The sequence below is a fragment of the Leucopleurus acutus genome, assembly GCF_964270905.1.
Source record: "Leucopleurus acutus genome assembly, chromosome: 14".
Lineage (NCBI taxonomy): Eukaryota > Metazoa > Chordata > Mammalia > Artiodactyla > Delphinidae > Leucopleurus > Leucopleurus acutus.
Window position 1 is genome coordinate 44,289,266 of NC_139156.1, and position 20,344 is coordinate 44,309,609.

At 45.6% G+C, this 20,344-nt stretch overlaps 1 pseudogene across 1 annotated transcript; it reads left to right on the forward strand.

The window, feature by feature from the left end:
• Positions 1–18,648: 18,648 nt before the first annotated feature.
• LOC309971194 (heterogeneous nuclear ribonucleoprotein A1-like) lies at positions 18,649–19,561 on the forward strand (annotated as a pseudogene). Its single transcript has one exon. The product of its transcript is annotated as a heterogeneous nuclear ribonucleoprotein A1-like (transcript).
• The last annotated feature ends 783 nt before the right edge of the window (positions 19,562–20,344 follow it).

Consider the following 20,344-nt stretch of genomic DNA (forward strand, 5'->3'; position numbering starts at 1 on the left):
GTATGTTATTTATCATTTTTCCCTTGCTGCTTTCAATAATTTTTCTTTGTCTTTAATTTTTGCCAATTTGATTACTATGTGTCGCGGCATGTTTCTCCTTGGGTTTTTCCTGTATGGGACTCTCTGTGCTTCCTGGACTTGGGTGGCTATTTACATTCCCATGTTAGGGAAGTTTTCGACTATAATCTCTTCAAATATTTTCTCGGGTTCTTTCTTTTTCTCTTCTCCTTCTGGGACCCCTGTAATGCGAATGTTGTTGCATTTAATGTTGTCCCAGAGGTTTCTTAAGCTGTCTTCATTTCTTTTCATTCTTTTTTCTTTATTCTGTTCCGCAGCAGTGAATCCCACCATTCTGTCTTCCAGGTCACTTATCCATTCTTCTGCCTCAGTTATTCTGCTATTGATTCCTTCTAGTGTAGTTTTCATTTCAGTTATTGTATTGTTGATCTCTGTTTCTTTGTTCTTTATTTCTTCTAGGTCTTTGTTAAACATTTCTTGCATCTTCTCGATCTTTGCCTCATTCTTTTTCTGAGGTCCTGGATCATCTTCACTGTCATTATTTTGAATTATATTTCTGGAATGTTGCCTATCTCCACTTCATTTAGTTGTTTTTCTGGGGTTTTATGTTGTTCCTTCATCTGGTACATAGCCCTCTGCCTTTTCATCTTGTCTATCTTTCTGCGAATGTGGTTTTTGTTTCACAGGTTGCAGGATTGTAGTTCTTCCTTCTGCTCTCTGCCCTCTCTCTATTACTATTTTCTTAATTGTTTTGGGTTTGTTATTATAGGTCTTTTAGTTCTCTTGTGTTTCCTCCCTAAAGAATTTCCTTTATCATTTGTTGTAAAACTGGTTTGGTGTGGTGCTTAATTCTCTTAGCTTTTGCTTGTCTGTAAAGTTTTTAATTTCTCTCTTGAATCTGAATGAGATCCTTGTTGGGTAGAGTAATCTCGGTTGTAAGTTTTTGTCTTTCATCACTTTAAATATGTCCTGCCACTTCCTTCTGGCTTGCAGAGTTTGTGATGAAAGATAAGATGTTAACCTTATGGGGATTCCCTTGTATGTTATCTGTTGTTTTTCCCTTGCTGCTTTTAATATTTTTTCTTTGTATTTAATTTTTGATAGTTTGATTAATATGTGTCTTGGCGTGTTTCTCCTTGGATTTATCCTGTATGGGACTCTCTGTGCTGCCTGGACTTGATTAACTATTTCCTTTCCCATGTTAGGGAAGTTTTCAAATATAATCTCTTCAAATATTTTCTGAGTCCCTTTCTTTTTCTCCTCTTCTTCTCAGACCCCTATAATTTGAATGTTTGTGCATTTAATGTTGTCCCAGATGTGTCTGAGACTGTCCTCAGTTCTTTTCATTCTTTTTTCTTTATCTGCTCTGCAGTAGTTATTTCCACTATTTTATCTTCCAGGTCACTTATCTATTCTTCTGCCTCAGTTATTTTGCTATTGATTTCTTCTAGAGATTTTTTAATTTCATTTTTTGTGTTGTTCATCATTGTTTGTTTGCTCTTTAGTTCTTCTATGTCCTTGTTAAACGTTTCTTGAATTTTCTCCATTCTATTTCCAAGATTTTGGATATCTTTACTCTCATTACTCTGAATTCTTTTTCAGGTAGACTGCCTATTTCCTGTTCATTTGTTTGGTCTGGTGGGTTTTTACCTTGCTCCTTCATCTGCTGTGTGTTTCTCGGTCTTCTCATGTTGCTTCACTTACTGTGTTTTGGGTCTCCTTTTCACAGGCTGCAGGTTCGTAGTTTTCGTTGTCTTTGGTGTCTGCCCCCAGGGGTATGGTTGGTTCGTTGGGTAGTGTAGGGTTCCTGATGGAGGGGACTAGTGTCTGTGTTCTGGTGGATGAGGCTGGATCTTGTCTTTCTGGTGGGCAGGTCCATTTCCGGTGGTGTGTTTTGGGGTGTCTGTGACCTTATTATGATTTTAGGCAGCCTTTCTGCTAGTGGGGGGTTGTGTTCCTGTCTTGCTAGTTGTTTGGCATAGGGTGTCCAGCACTGTAGCTTGCTGGTCGTTGAGTGGAGGTGGGTCTTGGCGTTGAGATGGAGATCTCTGGGAGATTTTCGCAGTTTGATATTACGGGGAGCTGGGAGGTCTCTGGTGGACAAATGTCCTGAACTTGACTCTCCCACCTCAGAGGCACAGGCCTGACACCCAGCCGGAGCACCAAGACCCTGTCATACACACAGCTCAGAATAAAGGGAAGAAAGAGAGAGAGAGAGGGAGGGAGGGAGGGAGGGAGGGAGGGAGGAAGGAAGGAAGGGAGAAAGAAAGAAAGAGGAAGGAAAAAAGGAAATAAAACAAAATAAAGTTATTAAAATAAATAAAAAATAAGTATTAAAAATTAGAAGAAAATTAAAAAGAAAGAACAGAGCAACCAAACCAAAAAACAAATCCACAAATGATAACAAGTGCTAAAAACTATACCAAAACAAAACAGGGCTTCCCTGGTGGCGCCGTGGTTGAGAGTCCCCCTGGCAATGCAGGGGACGCGGGTTCGTGCCCCGGTCCGGGAGGATCCCGCATGCTGTGGAGCGGCTGGGCCCGTGAGCCATGGCTGCTGAGCCTGCGCGTCCAGAGCCTGTGCTCCACAGCGGGAGAGGCCACAACAGTGAGAGGCCTGCGTACCGCCAAAAAAAAAAAACAAAAACAAAACACAACAAACAAACCGGACAGACAGAATCCTAGGACAAATTGTGAAAGCAGTGCTGTACAGACAAAATCACACACAGAAGCATATACATACACACTCACAAAAAGAGAAAAAGGAAAAAGAAATGTATATCGTTGCTCCCAAAGTCCACCTCCTCAATTTGGGATGATTTCTTGTCTATTCAGGTATTCCACAGATGCAAGGTACATCAAGTTGATTGTGGAGATTTAATCCGCTGCTCCTGAGGCTGCTGGGAGAAATTTCCCACTCTCTTCTTTATTTGCACAGCTTCTGGGCTTTCAGCCTTGGATTTAGACCCGCCGGTGTGTTTAGGTCGCCTGAGGGCGTCAGTTCTTCGCTCAGACAGGACGGGGTTAAAGTGGCATCTGATTCGGGGGCTCTGGGTCACCCAGGCCATGGGGTGGGAGGGGTACGGAATGCCAGGTGAGCCTGCGGCGGCAGAGGTCAGCATGACGTTGCAACATCCCGAGGCGCACCGTGTGTTCTCCGGGGAAGTTGTCCGTGGATCACGGGACCCTGGCAGTGGCGGGCTGCACAGGCTCCCAGGAGGGGAGGTGTGGATAGTGACCTGTGCTTGCACACAGGCTTCTTGGTGGCTGCAGTAGCAGCCTTAGCGTTTCAGGCCCATCTTTGGGGTCCGCGCTGATAGCCGTGGCTCGTGTCCGTCTGTGGAGCTCATTTAGGCGGTGCTCTGAATCCCCTCTCCTCCCCACGCACCGCGAAACAAAGAGGTAAGAAAAAGTCTCTTGCCTCTTCTGCAGCTCCAGACTTTTTCCCGGACTCCCTCCTGGCTAGCTGTGGCGCACTAGCTCCCTTCAGGCTGTGTTCACGCAGCCAACCCCAGTCCTTTCCCTGGGATCTGGCCTCCGAAGCCCGAGCCTCAGCTCCCAGCCCCCGCCCACCCTGGCGGATGAGCAGACAAGCCTCTTGGGCTGGTGAGTGCTGGTCGGCACCGATCCTCTGTGCGGGAATCTCCCCGCTTTGCCCTCCGCACCCCTGTTGCTGCGCTCTCCTCCGTGGCTCCGAAGCTTTCCCCCTCCGCCACCCGCAGTCTCCGCCCGCGAAGGTGCTTCTAGTATGTGGAAACCATTCCTCCTTCACAGCTCCCTCCCACTGGTGCAGGTCCCATCCCTATTCTTTTGTCTCTGTTTATTTTTTCTTTTGCCCTACCCAGGGACGTGGGGAGTTTCTTGCCTTTTGGGAGGTCTGAGGTCTTCTGCCAGTGTTCCACATGTAGATGTATTTCTGATGTATTTGTGAGGAGGAAGGTGATCTCACGTCTTACTCTTACGGCATCTTGAACGCCCCCCTCATCTTATTAATTTTTAATTTCCCCATGGCATCTAGCACAGGGCCGTGTGTGTGTGCGTGCGTGCGTGTACATGGGTATGTGTGTGTGTATGTAGGCATTGATTCTCTAGGCTTAGTCTTTAAAGTGTTGAAGAAAGTCAATTCTAACTCATCTGGTTATTCCAGATAAATTGGAAGGCTCTCAACACGCTTTTCTACAATGCAGCAAATATTTCCAAAAGAAAAATAATATCATTCACACTTGGGCTTTCCATTTATAAGAGAGGGAGAATTTCCTATAAAGTTTAATGACAGTTGATTTCAGGAAAGGAACCTATTGTATTGGTAAAATTACATTAAGCCGAGAACGTTTTGTTTTGATTTATTTTGAATTTAAACATCTAGAAATAAAGATGTACAGAAGCTTCACGTTCAGTCTACATTGTGGGGTGGACATAGCCCATGATTTCACCGATCTATTATTGTTTAGTTAAAAAACACACCTTTTAGAATGTGAATCTTATTATGTGTTATATTCTAAAGCAGAAGACGAGAAGTGCCCCCAGTGGGCCAAGCGGGAGGCTCTGCCTTGCCTGCCTGTGTGGCGCCTGTGTTTTCCCCAGTGGTCACCTCCACCCGTCTCTGCGGGCTCAGTGGCCGCAGTGTGACCCGGCTGCAGGAGGCCCTTGCTGATGTGACTGTCTAGCCTCTGAGGAGACTGGCTGTCACTATTTGGGAGAGGTGCGTCATATTTTATTTCAGGGCTCCCAGGGGCCATCCCCACTTTGAGCATCTGCCCTTTTACCTTCCTCACATTGGTTTCTCCTGTCAAAAGAATTTCTCCAATGCCTGAAAATCCCGAATTCACCTCGAGTGCACATAGCTGCTGCTCTCTGAGAGGTTTTCATGTCCATGTGAAATGTGATAATAAGATTTGAGTTTAACGGAGTCGGTTTTCTAGAAGTGACTTTATCTGTGTTGATCAGCTCTTAGCTCACGCTAGCTGCCCTCAGCAAAGTCAGCGCTCCAGCTCCCTCCTCCCGGGCCACCTCTCTGCTCCACTTTCCATGCTGCCTTCCCCTCTCTCTGCAGTGGGGAAGGGAGAACATGGCCGCAGATGACCAGGCTCCTGTCATCCATGTTAGCAAATCTGGAGGAGAGAGAGAGTGTCCCTTTCCCAGGTCCCAACACAAAGCCATAGGGCAGGACTCCAATCGGCCAGGCTGCGGCCCCGAGCTCACTGGGACACCGATCCTCTGCACCCAGAGGAGCAGAAACTGCTCATGTGTCCCCAGTGGCCCATCCTCAAGGAATGCAGGTATCCTTACCAGGAAGAGAGTAGGGCTGTGGGGCAAAGGAAGACAAATGCACACCCTGCCAGCTACATCCTACAAAGTGTATTTCTTTCTCAGAGTCATGATATTGAACTTTTTAAAAGAACATTTTGTAACATTATTGACTTTAAAATGGGGGGCATTGAAGGTTACTAAACAATGTCTCATTTCTCCACCTCAACAGGACTGGGCCACCACAGGCTCACTCAGGGGATCTGAATGATGGGTGCTTTTCAGGGAAGGGATCAGGGTGTACCCCTCCATGGGGACCCTGAGATGCTGTTGTGCACCCTTTGAACCCAAGCATTCTTCAGAGCAGGGTGGGAAAGGAGAGGGGGAGATCCACAAGGCTTCATTTTCCGTGGTACTCAACAAGCGAGACATTATTGTTTCACCATTTCAGGCCAGAGGATTATGTAAAAGACTCCCTCTGCCCAGAACCGTCTCCATGCAATTCTGCTGAGAATCTGACCCTCTCTCCCGCCCCACCCCACGCCATTCACAGAGACCTGCAAGGCCGCAGCACCTGAGTTTAACACTGAAGTCAATTGAAAAGTGCCTGCATATGTACTTCCAAGTGTGTGTACATATGCTGCTTTTGTGTTGTGTCCATGTGTGAAGAAATGTGTGCTTTGTATGTCTTACATGTCAGGATGTGCTCTGCCTGTGTTTTTGTGGGTCTGCATTTGTGTATGTGTGTCTCTGTGGTGCTTGTGCGTATATGAGAGCTGAATTAGTGTTTATGTTTAGACTGTGTTTGTGGTGTATTGAAGAGCTGGAGGAACAACATTCCTTTACTTACATTTACTAATTTTGTCCTTAATGTACTTAGTTTATGAAGCCTCCAGCTGCCGTCCTTCCCTCTCCCCCCAGCCAAGCAGGAGGGAATTTGGTCCAGCTGTCATGCTGGAATGCATTCTGCTGTTCCTGAGCATGCTTCATTATTATTATTTTTAAAGCTTTTGGAAGGCTTTGTGAGAGAGGTGCTAGGAGTTCATTGCAGATTATTTTTAATAACAGAATTCTAGAGGGAAATGGAAAGCTGTGTTTTATTGGCAAGCTGTCTTCTCCATCTCTAAAGTAAACAAGGACTCCATTTTCTACATTATTTAACGTGTCATCCTTCCCTCCCCCTTTTTTTAACATCTTTATTGGAGTGTAATTGCTTTACAATGGTGTATTAGTTTCTGCTTTATAACAAAGTGAATCAGCTATACATATACATATATCCCCATATCTCCTCCCTCTTGCGTCTCCCTCCCTCCCACCCTCCCTATCCCACCCCTCTAGGTGGTCACAAAGCATGGAGCTGATCTCCCTGTGTTATGCGGCTGCTTCCCCCTAGCTATCTGTTTTACATTTCTTCCCTCCTCTTTTTAATCATCCTCCAAATGAACTCATGAGATCCAAACCGACAGGCATAGAGCCCTCTCTGTGAGCACGTGTGTATCAGGCCCTGCTTGGGAGAGGTTGCACCCAGCGGGACACAGATCGATTCTGCTGTGACTCAGGTCCTCCCTGGGTCACAGGTGGCCACCTCCCTGCTTAGAGAGGCCGGCCCCACAGAGCCCCTGGCCCCTGGCCTGCATTGGTGATGCGTAAAGCTTGGGAAGAATCAGCACATGGTGGGTAGAGGGCACCCTGTTATCTAGAGAAGCTTCTGCTAGGCTCCGGTGGCAGCACCAGCCACTTGTCATTTCAACTCAACTCAGTTTGACCCAAATAAACACACAGAGCACCTGCTTGGTCCCCAGCATTGTGCTAAGCCTGTGTGTGCGTGTGTGTGTGTGTGTGTGTGTGTGTGTGTAAATGAATGAAAGCTGAGACCCCTGCTTTCCCTTGAGTGGTATGTTGATGTAATTGGCCCAAAGCTCAACTCTTCAGGCTGCGATAAATACCCTGCCATGTCTATGAGCCCTGCTGCCCTCTGTAGCCATGGCCCTGTGTTTGTGACAGCTTTTCTGCTCTGCCATGCACATGGGTAGGGAAGCCCTCACCACTGGTTTCTGTAGGTCCACACACAGCAAGCCCCTTTTGATTTCTGCTGCCTTACAGCAAGGGCATGGAGCCACTGGCCTGCATGCGTGCACCAGCCTTGCCCATCTTGCCTGCTCCTGCTTCTGCCCTCCTTCTCACATCCCTGCACAGCTGGCCTTCATGTCCACCCAGGACCATCCCTCCAACTTCAGACTCCCCAAGACGCTCAGCTTTTTACCTTTCATGAGCTTAGTAAGAAGTTTTTTTGTGAATAGAGAGGAATTTTGAGTAGTGCCTTGTTCTGTCTAACTACGTATATAAAGCTGACAGCCAGGTAGGAGTTTGTTTTCAAACAAATTTTTGTAGAAGCTGTTACTCGGAAGAGGAAGAGCTTATTGTCAATCCTTTCAGGCAAATCTTCCCTCAAAATTTCCAGGATTCCAGGAACCACCGGTGAGGAGTTCAATACACCTGTTTCTCCAAGGCCTCTCTTTGTATCCTTCCCCTTCCTCTTTGCTCCTCTTTCCTTCTTCTGTTTTCTCTGTTCATCATAAAAGTGTTACGCACATTCCTTGTGCCAGGACAAATTCATGAGGCCAGATCACACAGTTGGAGAGCTTGTAACTCACCCACGCTAGTAACCCTTAAAATTGTTGAGTGTCTGGGTTCCAGGAACAGAGCAAGGTGCTGAGGGACTGTTGCTGCCTTTGAGGAGCTAGTGGTCTCCAAGGAGGGTGACATGTCCACAGATGACTGTAAGAGAGTCTGGGGATGTGCCAGGGAACCAGTTTGCAGGGAGTTTCCCCTGGCGGAGGCTCAGGCACAGCTTCCTGGAGAAGATGGATTTTAAGCTGCCCTTGAAGGTTGGGTAGGATTTTGACAAAATCCTCAGGGAAAGAGAAGGGCAATGGTGGTGCATTGTGTGACCAAAGCGCAGGTTCAAGCAGTTCCAGTGCGGGTCATGCTTCAAGCTACCTGGACAGAAGGGACCAGCAGGAGGTAGATGAGGAAAATGGGCTGAGCCACATCCAGAAGGTCCTGAGGGCAAGAAGCAGGGGTTTGGACGTTGTCATTAAAATATCTTGAGCAGGCAGGGATGCAAGCTGAACTTTGTGCTAATGGAAGAAATAACACACCACTTTATTATTTTAAAATTATTATTATTATTATTTTTGGCTGTGCTGTGTGGCTTGTGGGATCTTAGTTCCCCCACCAGGGATAGAACCCATGCCCCCTGCAGTGAAAGTGCAGAGTCCTAACCACTGCACCACCAGGGAATTCCTGTTTTTTTTAAATCATGTGCTGTGTGGCTAATAACCATTCTACTTATTTAACCAGGTTTTCCTTTGACAACTAAGTCACTTTCTAAATATTCTGAATTTAATGGAAATGACTTAACCCTTTAAGGTTAGCATAAAGTCTTAGAGAAAGAGAGAGAGGAAAAAAAGGGTGTCAACAAATTTGCTCACCGTAAATAAGTTAACCATGGACACACCACTTTATATAGTAACTAGAAGGCAGTGAGGAGAAGGTCAGGAGCACACCACCAGCACATTGCTGCTAGTTTACAAAGCCTAGGATTATGCCCAGGTGTATATTCAGTTCAGTGACTTACTTAACTTTAAATTAAATATTTTTAGTAATATTAATATTAGAGACATTATCTAATCCTTTTTTGCCTCTACTAACAATTTTTTTGGGGGGCTATATTTGTACTTTAAGCTTCTTTTCTCCCACTTTTGATGGGTGGGACAATTCTTTGGTTTTTAAAAAGTAAGATGAGCAGTTTTTTTCTTCTTTTAAAATATGAATTTGAACTTCTGTCTTGTAGCTTCTGCAACATCTGACACCGTAGGAAGTTACCGTTTATCTAATGTAGATGTACGTTGCTGACATGGGGTGTGCATGGAGGAGGGGAAGATGAAATACAGAATGTGTGTGTTTGCAGGTGAATCCACCTACCTCCCTGCCTGCCCACATCTTTAGCTTTCATCCACTTTTTGAGCTGGAGCCTTCCAGCTTTCCCCGAAGTCACTTTCGCTGCTTCAGGCATGATATATCACTTCCCTGTAATGTGTATGTGGACTGTGCTGTAGAATAACTAGTTGCAGTTGGAAATATCCCAGGAAGAATGATTCTTTCGTGAAAACGTGCAGAATCCCTCTGTCCTGACTGCTATAGAAGGTGGGACGAGGGCAGTGTTTGAGCTCTGACAGACACTGCCACCCGTGGGCTGGGGTCCTGGAGAGCTGGCTGCTCTCCACCGGTGGCAGGTTTGCTGGCACCTTTCCAGAGTAGATCCAGGGTGGGGCAGTATTTTTTGCCAAGGCCTCATCCTCCAGGGCAGAAGAGGGATGGTGGTCCAGGCACGACTGTACATGCGTGTTGGGACAGGGAGGCTGGCAGCAGTTCTTGGCGTGGTAGGTGGTTCCGCAGCACTTTGATGGCATCCCTCGCTTTTCTGCTCTTCCTCAGCTCTCCTTGCTTTTTTCCCCTAATGACCTGGGCAAGGGGAATGGAGAGACTTCTTTCAACCCTTCCCTGGCCTGATGCCCTCAACCCTTCTGAACTGAGAAAGGTAGGCGTCTTCAGCAATCCTGAAGCAATCTCGAGGAGGAAGGAAGAGGAGCCTTGGGTAGAACTAGGACCAGTGTCTGGAACAACAGGCCTCCCGGAAGCAAGTCTTGTGGTCCCGCTAAGAATGGGAGCCTCAGGTCCTTGTATGCTGAGGAACTCGCGGGGACGGAGACTGAAGCATGGAAGTGTTGCGGAGGAGTCTTGGGGGCTTGGCCATGGGGTCTGAGTCTTTCATCCTAAGGCCCTGAGGTCTATCCAGCTTAATGGTGGCACTTCTGAGTTCAGCTTTTATCTACATTTTCCCTGAAGGAAGACGCGAGGCCTCAGAATCCCTGATGGCCCAACATCAATCCCATCTGGAGCCCTGGGCCCCTGATTCCCACAGCTGACTCATCCGCGGCAACCTGCTTCATATGCTGGAGTCATCTCCTGCCTTCCACCCAGGCCATGTCTGTGCCTTCACACGGCTTTTGACCGCTCTTTCTCTCTTGGGACCTGTTATACATCCCAATGCCTGATCTAGATCCCAGCCTGATCTCAGATCAGCTTCTGGTCCCAAACATTTCAGCCCAAACTCTTTATTTATTTATTTTTAACATCTTTATTGGCGTATAATTGCTTTACAATGTTGTGTTAGTTTCTGCTGTGTAGCAGAGTGAATCAGCTATATGTAAATATCCCCATATCCCCTCCCTCTTGTGTCTCCTTCCCACCCTCCCTATCCCACCCCTCTAGGTGGTCACAAAGCACCCAGCTGATCTCTCTGTGCCCGAACTCTTAATTTGTTTGTACTTCCTGAGAACCTACCGTGTGCCAGCTTCTGGGCTCTGTGTTATGAGAGAGTCAAAGAGAATGAGACTAGCTATGACCTGAGGCTGGTTCAGCCCTGAGTAATCTCTCTTCCATCTTGTCCTTAAAATACACATGAGAGTACAGAAAACGACCAAAAGCAACACAAAAAACCTCACAGGAACACCGTCAACAATTGCTAGCCTTGGGAGGGATTTCCATTATCTTCAGCAACAATGAGACAGATTCAGAAGCACAATTGATGACATTTTCATTGTTAGTGGCTCAGTTGGCCAGAGGTGAGAAGAGGCCTTGGTGACCCCTTTCTCCCCAAGGTCTGAAGAAGTCCTTGAACCCAGCGGAGTATTGAATAGCACCCTGCCCCCTCTCCACCTCACTGCCCATTGCAATCTGGGGGAGATAAAGGGGAGGGCATGTCACAACAATCCTGAAAGGTGTGGTTTTCACAGGTACAGTGCTGCTGGCTGGGGCTGAGGGAGCAAGAGAGCCATTTCATCTTCTGTGCGTTGAACCTGGTAGAAGAAAATTAAGCCCCTCCGCATACTTACTAGGGCATAAGTATGTGGGAGAGCTTGACCATCCTCAGCCCACCAAGTGAGTGCCTGACACCAAGGTACTGCCATGTGGATGGGATGTGAACCAACTTTGCCTTCTAACTTTAGCTCTCCAGGGAACGAGGGGATCAGAGGATGGGCAAAAATGGTAAAATTGTGCTGCATGTCTTCTGTCAGCAAGGTCTTGTGGAAGATGAATATACAACAACCAAAAAAATCAAACCGCTAGAGAACCAATTAAAAAGTTCTGAACTGAATACACTGACCACATTTGAAAAACACAACTTTTAAAAAATTATTTTTAGGAGGAAATAAAAAGTAATTTAAAGATCTATACTTCATGTTCTTAGTGAGTTATAAGAATATATGAAATTATTAGAAGAGATCAGGCTGAGGACAGCAGAGCAGCCTGAGATATGAGCTCAGATGAAAAGGACAACAGTGCTATTAGGAAAAGGCTTCCAAAAAGCATACAACAGTAGAGCTAAAATCTCTATCAGTGGCAGTAAAGGGAAGAACTGAACCAGCAGAAGAATGCTATAATGTTGAGGGCAAACTTAAGTTCCTTTTCTAGAATTCACTGAAAAAGGACAAAGAGATGAAAATAATAAGAAATACAATAGTTACAGAGCCTAATAAAAGCACATCAACCTTTGAATTGTATGGCTATTGTGAGGAAGAAATATAAACAAGTCAGAAGAAGCAATAATCAAAGATACAATGTTTGAAAAATTTTCTGAGCTGGGAAAAAATATACTTCATTCATAGACAATAATCAATAATGACATTTAAGGTAAACTTGCTCAAAAACAAACATAGATATACTCTATTAATTTAATCAGTGATTTAAAAATAGATATAAAAGCATTCAATCTGAGAGTACATGTTTCTCAGAAAGGAATAAAACACCAGTCAGGATAATGTTAGATTATTCATTAAAGCAGGAAATTAGAAGACAATGGAACATCTTCTAAGTTTTCAGAGAAATCATGTTTATTACCGTCAATTTGAATTTTATATGTTAAGAAAATAAAACATTTTTATATGCAGGGGCTCTGAAAGTATGCTAAACCTTATACTGTTATAACTGTGAGAAGAATCAAATGGAAGAACTCTGGGATGGAGAGGTCAATTGATAAATGTCTGCATGTTGTCAATTTGGATGAAAAAGCCAGAAATCAGAATGAAGACTAAAGATACATAATAAACAAAAACTGTCACTTGGTCACAATGGCCTGGCTCTTTTTTTTTTTTTAATAAAGGCTTTTAATTATTTTATTTTATTTTTTCAATTTATTTATTTATTTTTGGCTGCGTAGAGTCTTTGTTGCTGCACGTGGGCTTTCTCTAGTTGCGGTGAGCAGGGGCTACTCTTCATTGTGGTGCGCGGGCTTCTCACTGCAGTGGCTTCTTTTGTTGTGGAGCACGGGCTCTAGCTGTGCAGGCTTCAACAGTAGCGTCTCGCAAGCTCTAGAGCACAGGCTCAGTAGTTGCGGCGCACAGGCTTAGTGGGATCTTCCCGGCCCAGGGCTCAAACCCGTGTCCCTTGCATTGGCAGGCAGATTCTTAACCACTGTGCCACCAGGGAAGTTCTGGCCTGGCTCTTGAATTCCTGATGGATGCATGGAAACTGAGCAGGGTCTCTGAGCTGGCATGATTTAGAAGCCAGGGATGAAGACAGAGAGAATTCCTGCTTTTATGAGGTACATATTCTAAAGAATGCACTAGAAATTGATAAGCTGATTTTCAAATTGTGATGACGTCAGAAAGAAAATAACACAAGGTTATTAATGGGGAGGAATGGGTGAGTGGAAGGCTACTTGGTGAGGAATATTCAGGTTCTGTTTTGGATATGCTAACCTGGAAAACCCAACCATGCAGTTGGTTATGTCTGGAGCTTGGGGGAGAGATCTGAGCTACTAATATCACTTTGGGTGTCATTAGCTTGTGGATGATATTTTAAGCTGTGGGATTTGCAGAGGGCCTGGGCCTGAACCCTACATCAATCCAGTGTTTAGAGAAGGGAGAGGAGGAGGGCCTGGCAAGGAGGCTGAGGAGGGGCAAGGAGTTTGGGAGGAGAGAAATCAATAAAATTTTTTCAGTTGGAAATGTATTTGGCTACTAGTAACAAAGACCAAACTTAATAATGGCTGAAGTCAAATGGAAGGGTGTTTCCCCACTGCCATGTGAAAAGTTAGATGTGTGCCAGGGAAAACATGCTGGCTCCACAGATATTGGGGACACAGACGTCCTCTAAGTTTTGTCAACCTGAGCCTGCAACTTCATCTTCAGGAGTCTGTGATGGCTGCTGGAACTCCAGCCGTCACACCTGTATCCTCACACCTAGAAAGAGGAAAGACGAGAACAAGAGAGCCTCAGGCCACTTGTCAGGCTCCCTTCTAACCTGATTTCCTAGAAGTTCTACTCACAACTTCAACTTATATCTCCTTGGCTACCCCTGTCTCAAGGCAGGCTTTCAGTTTTTCTGAATACAGTTCACATACAAATACAATTTTTCTGACTCTTAATATCCTCATCTGCAAAAATAGGGAGTTCTCCATTTATTAGTGTTTCATTATGCATGGGTGCATTCATTTATTCATGAACCATATCAAGCATCAGGGCTGAACATACTGCTTAATGCACCTGGGCCTGGTGATGGGGGCTCTGTCCCCGTTCCTGATGACTGCTGAGCACTGACCATATGATGGGCTGGGTACAAAATGCTCCCTGTAGAGTAATACTCACCATTACTCCATGGGTTGCTTTTGTCCCCACGTGCTGTGTGAAGACAGCAGCGGCCCTGCAGGGGGTGAGCCCAGTGGTTATGTCACTCTGTGCAGTGACAGGAGGTGTGCAGCTGAGTGTCGTCCCCACCTGTGGGGCCTGTGAATTGAGCCTGCCTTCTGCAGACCCTGCAGACTTGCTGACGACGGGACAGCTCCGTGCAGTGTGCAGGAAGTGTCAGAACAATGAATCCCTGCAGCCTGGAGGTCTGGGCACGCCCCCAGAGATTCCCCCTGTGTGTTCTGGAATGTTTAGTATGGTTGACCTTGCCGGTGATTTATGAAATACCTTAAAAATAGTTTTTACCTAGAGATAAAATATGGCCCTGATTCTTGTGCGTACAATAACCATTGTACTTGTTGATGACTTCAGCTATAGTTGTTTGAAATCAGTATTATATTCACCCAGAACACTTAATAAAATAGTTTCCCCAGCAAGCACCTAGCTTCTGAGAAGAATTTCCTCTGGTGGTACAAGAAAACCATTCATGTCTTACCCTTAAGAGGTGATGGATAAAATTATCCTGATTACGAAGAAATTATTTGTCCAGGAAAGAAAATTTGCTGTCTCTATTGTGTAGATATCCACGTTTTTCTGAGTCTGACCTCACTCAGCTCTGGCAGCAAGGATCACTGGCCCACCTGCTCCGGGACGCCCCCTGATGTGGCCAATGTGAGGATCCCCCTCCCCATGCTGCTCTCCACCCAAATCAGGCTTAATCTGGCTCTGGCCTTCAACTTGATATTCCTAACTCTTTTCCTCAACATATAGAAGGCCACCTGATTTATGGTGTTTGAATTTCTGTTTCTCATTAATCGGCATTTCCTTTTTTTTTTTTTTTTTTTGCGGTACACGGGCCTCTCACTGCTGTGGCCTTTCCTGTTGCGGAGCACAGGCTCCAGACGTGCAGGCTCAGCAGCCATGGCTCACGGGCCCAGCCACTCCGTGGCATGCGGGATCCTCCCAGACTGGGGCACGAACCCGTGTCTCCTGCATCGGCAGGCGGACTCTCAACCACTGCGCCACCAGGGAGGCCCAATCGGCATTTCCTTTTAAGTCCCAGACGTCCTCAATTTTTGCATTATCAGCAGACAGAAAGGTGGCAGCCTCTAATGCCAACTCTATTCTGCGTAATAGAGTGGGGTCAGGTGAGTTCCTTCTTGCCTGTCAGATGGACACTCTGAGAGACATTCCATGGGGAGATCCCTTTGTTCTCTGCAGAATCAGTCTCGAGACTCGGAAAGAGAAACTGCCCATGGTGTGGGAGGTCATGCGAGGCCGACACTCAAAGGCAAAGCTAAGTCAGGGGCCACTTTGTTTCCACGGACTCGTTAAAAAGCATGGGCAATGGAGCCAGACAGAACTGGACTCTAGATTCTAACACTGCCAATCACTGGCCTGTGACCCAGGGCAGGTCACCTAACTTCTCCAGCTGTGTCTTCCTTCCTTCCTCCCTTCCTTCCTTCTTTCCTTCCTTTTTAAAAATAGACTTTCTCTTTTAGAGTAGTTTTAGGCTCACGGCACAATTGAGAAGGAAGTTCAGAGATTTCCCTTATATCCCATCTACCCCACACATGCACAGCCTCTCTTACTATCAACATTCCCCACTAGAGCGGTACATTTATTGTCATTGATGAACCTACATTGACATATCCTTATCACCCAAGGTCCATAGTTTACATTAGGGTTCACTCTTGGTGTTGTACATTTTATGGGTTTGGACAAACGTCTAATGACGTATACCCATCATTATAGTATCATTCACAGTATTTTCACTGCCCTAAAAATCCTCTGTGCTCTGTCTATCCGTCCCTCTCCCCTCACCTGGCAACCGCTGATCTATTTACTCTCTCTGTAGTTTTGCCTATTCCAGAATGTTATGTAGTTGGAATCCTATAGTATATACCCTTTTTAGATTGGTTTATTTCATTTAGTAATAGTCATTTAATGTTCCTCCATGTCTGGATAGCTCATTGCTTTTTAGCACTGAATAATATTCCATCATCTGGACGTACCATAGCTTGTTTATCCATTCACCCACCAAAGGGCATCTTGGTTGCTTCCAGGTTTTGGCAGTTATAAACAAAGCTGTTACAAACATCTGTGTGTAGGTTTTCAAGTGTCCGTTTCTTCATCAGCAGCAACATGGGGATTTTGGAAGCATGAAGCTGGACAAGACACAGACAGCCCCTAGTACACTGCTAGGTACCACATGTGCTCTGAGTCCCTGTTCTTGATTACTGCTATTATTGCTCCCTCTCCTGTGCTAATGACAAACAGACTGATGAAGACACTGTAGTCAGTCTTTAAGGTTTCATTTACTGGGATGGGAGGGAGAGGGAGTTTGACATAACATGACTTTCCAGAGAAAAAGAACAAAAAGTAACTGTGTTACTCAGGGAAAGAGAATGCTTCTCAGGAACTGAGCAATGTGTGCTTTCAAGGATTACAAGAGTATGGAAGGAAGGGGGACAGGCCACAGATAGATTTAATTCGTGGACCTAACAGAGGGGGCAAGGAGGTTATCCACTCCTGGGGCACCTGTGTACCATTGAGACTCTCATAGGTCTGAAGCACGAGTCCTGTAAGCTACAATCAAGGAAAAAATGACAGTCAAAAGAAACTTCACAGCATGGAAAAGGGGTGTGAGAGCTCCAAAGCTTAGGGCTGGGGTGGCCTTAAAGTGGCCTGCACAGCTGACAGCTTACAGCCTTCTGCCAGTGTGGACCCCTGTCTCTGCACATCTGTGGGGAGTGCAGTGTGGTGGAGAAGGCCTGGGCTTTCTAGTTAGGTAGATGTGAATGGGTTCCAGTCCTGGCTCTGCTGTGTGGCTTTGGGGAAGTTATATAACCTGTCTGATCCTCAGCTGAGAGATGGCATTATAATACCTACGTGTGGAGTTGTGGTAGGGGTCAAATGAAGTAATATTTATGAAGTACTTTGAGAAGTGTGTAGTCATGGTAGATAGTTGTTTTTATAGCATCTGGAAAGCAGAATTGGTCTGGACATTGCTCGTTGTAGGGAACCATTGTCTGAGGCAACCCAGTCCCACTGTTACAAATGTGTCCTTAGCCTAAGTTGAAATCAGTTCTCCTGTACACGTAGAACATGGGATGAGAACATGTCCAACTCCTGTTGTGTGAAATATTTTGAGATGTTTGACACTGATGACAGCTTCTTTCTCTACCTCGACCATGCCTTCTCCTGGATAAAGTGTCCTCAGTGCCTCCAAGCATCCCTTTATGTCACTTATCAAGCCTGAGATCAAGATCTGGAATTTGACAGATGAAAGCACAGTTATTTATCCAAAGCAGCAATATGATAGTGGCAATTGTATCTCTCTTTTTTTTTTAAGAATCAATTTTATTTATTTATTTATTTTTGGTTGCATTGGGTCTTCGTTGCTGCATGCGGGCTGTCTCTAATTGCGGAGAGCGGGGGCTATTCTTCGTTGTGGTGCGTGGACTTCTCATTGTGGTGGCTTCTCTTGTTGCGGAGCACGGGCTCTAGGTGCACGGGCTTCAGTAGTTGTGGCACGCGGGCTCAGTAGTTGTGGCTCACGGGCTCTAGAGCGCAGGCTCAGCAGTTGTGGCACAGGGACTTAGTTGCTCCACAGCATGTGGGATCTTCCTGGACCAGGGATCGAACCTGTGTTCCCTGCATTGGCAGGCAGATTCTTAACCACTGTGCCACCAGGGAAGCCCTATTGGCTAACTTTGTTTCATTGATACCCTCATCTATTCACCCTGAGAGACACAGAAAATATGGCAGATGGTGCTTAAGACCATTTTCAAAGCTAAAAATCCACATGTTCAAGTTGCCATGGAAGCTTGAGAATGCCTGGTGTACACAGAAGGCCTGCCGGGTTCATTTGGGGAAATGGTTGTTGTCAAACAGGGTCAGGCCAGGTGAAGCTGGATCTTGAACAGGGCTTACAGGACTGAGACATATGGTGATAGGATGGAGAGTGGCATGGAAGGGATGGAGGGTGTGGGATTGGGATAAAACCTGTGAGTTGCCTTCCAGTGAGTGAAGAGTGGGCTAATGGCAGGGTGACACAAAGGTCAGATACCCAAGCAGCCCCCTTCTAAAGTATGTTGGCAAGGGGCCCCTATTGAGCAACCCAAGAACAAACAGACATATAAACAGCATCGCGAAAGGCCACACAGCAGTGTCTGAGCTGTTAGCAGATCCGGTCTGCTAACTAAACACGTGGGGGGAAATGGGAAAGTCTCCTCTCTTCTACTAAAGGTTTAAAGCACAAGCAGACCCAAGGTCAATAAACTGATGCCATCAGGGTGGGAGCAGGAGGGGGAAATGGAGGAAAGAAGCGAAAGTGAAGCATGATTTAGTAATTCTGGAAAGAACAGTGCTGCACATAACCAAGAAGTTATTTCAGTGGGAGGTGAAAAGAAAACAAAAATCTCAAAATCAGAGAGGGAGGCTGATAGGGGAAAATGAGAAAAGAAACAAAAGTGGAAGAATGATTTAATGAGTTCTGGGAAGAAAGCGTGTAACTGAATTGAGGGTCTGATTGATGGGATGGGTTTTAGAAAGAAAATGGAATCTTGCTTTCTGCCTATGGACGCTGCCGTGTAAGCATGGTTGACATCTCCCCCTCCCCAGCCATCATGTCTAAGTCAGAGTCTCCCAAAGAGCCCGAACAGCTGCGGAAGCTCTTCATCGGAGGTTTGAGCTTTGAAACAACCGATGACAGTCTGAGGAGCCATTGTGAGCAGTGGGGAGTGCTCACAGACTGTGTGGTAATGAGGGATCCAAACACCAAGCGCTCCAGAGGCTTCGGGGTTGTCACGTATGCCACTGTGGAGGAGGTGGATGCAGCCATGAAGGCAAGGCCACAGGAGGTGGGTGGAAGAGTTGGGGAACCAAAGAGGGCCGTCTCAAGAGAAGATTCTCAAAGACCTGGTGAAAAAGATTTTTGTTGGTGGCATTAAAGGAGACACTGAAGAACATCGCCTAAGAGACTATTTTGAACAGTATGGGAAAATTGAAGTGATTGAAATCATAACTGACCAAGGCAGTGGTAAAAAGAGAGGCTTTGCTTTAGTAAGCTTTGATGACCATGACTCTGTAGACAAGACTGTCATTCAGAAATACCACACTGTGAATGGCCACGACTGTGAAGTAAGGAAAGCCCTATCTCAGCAAGAGGTGGATAGTGCTTCATCCAGCCAAAGAGGTCAGAGTGGTTCTGGAAACTTTGGTGGTGGCCGTGGAGGAAACTTCAGTGGTCGAGCTGGCTTTGGTGGCAGCCGCGGTGGTGGTGGCTGTGGTGGCAGCGGGGATGGCTATAATGGATTTGGTAATGATGGAAGCAGTTTTGGAGGTGGTGGAAGCTACAATGATTTTGGCAATTACAACAATCAGTCTTCAAATTTTGGACCCATGAAAGGAGGAAACTTTGGAGGCAGGAGTTCTGGCCCCTATGGTAGTGGAGGCCAATACTTTGCCAAACCACGAAAGCAAGGTGGCTTTGGTGGTTCCAGCAGCAACAGTAGCTATGGCAGTGGCAGGAGGTTGTAATTACTGCCAGGAAACAAAGCTTAGCAGGAGAGGAGAGCCAGGGAAGTGACAGGGAAGCTACAGGGTACAAGAGATTTGTGAGCTCAGCCAAGCACAGTGGTGGCAGGGCCTGGCTGCTACAAAGAAGACATGTTTTAGACAGTACTCATGTATATGGGCAAAAAACCCCTTGAGGACTGTATTTGTGACTAATTGTATAACAGGTTATTTTAGTTTCTGTTCTGTGGAAAGTGTAAAGCATTTCAAAATTGATTTTTTTTTGTTTTTTCTTAACATCTTTATTGGAGTATAATTGCTTTACAGTGGTGTGTTAGTTTCTGCTTTATAACAAAGTGAATCAGCTATACATATACATATCCAGCAAAGGGTTTTAATGTAGAGTTTTTTTTTGCACCCATGCTGTTGATTGCTAAATGTAGTAGTCTGATCATGACACTGAATAAATGTGTCTTTTTTTAAAATGTGCTGTGTAACGTTAGTCTACTCTGAAGCCATTTTGGTAAACTACCCCAACAGTGTGAAGTTAGAATTCCTTCAGGGTGATGCCAGGTTCCATTCAAAATTTATTTACAGCCTGCTTTGGTGGAGAAGCTATTGTCTTCAGAAACCTTGGTGTAGCTGAACTGACAGTTACTGTGTTGTGACCTGGAGTTCACCGTGAAAAGGGTCACCCAAGCAAAGTTATGGAGTTTTTTGGTTATTAATATGATTGTTGGCACATCCTATGCCATATATCTAAATTGAATTATGGTACCAGATAAAGTTATAGATGGGAATGAAGCT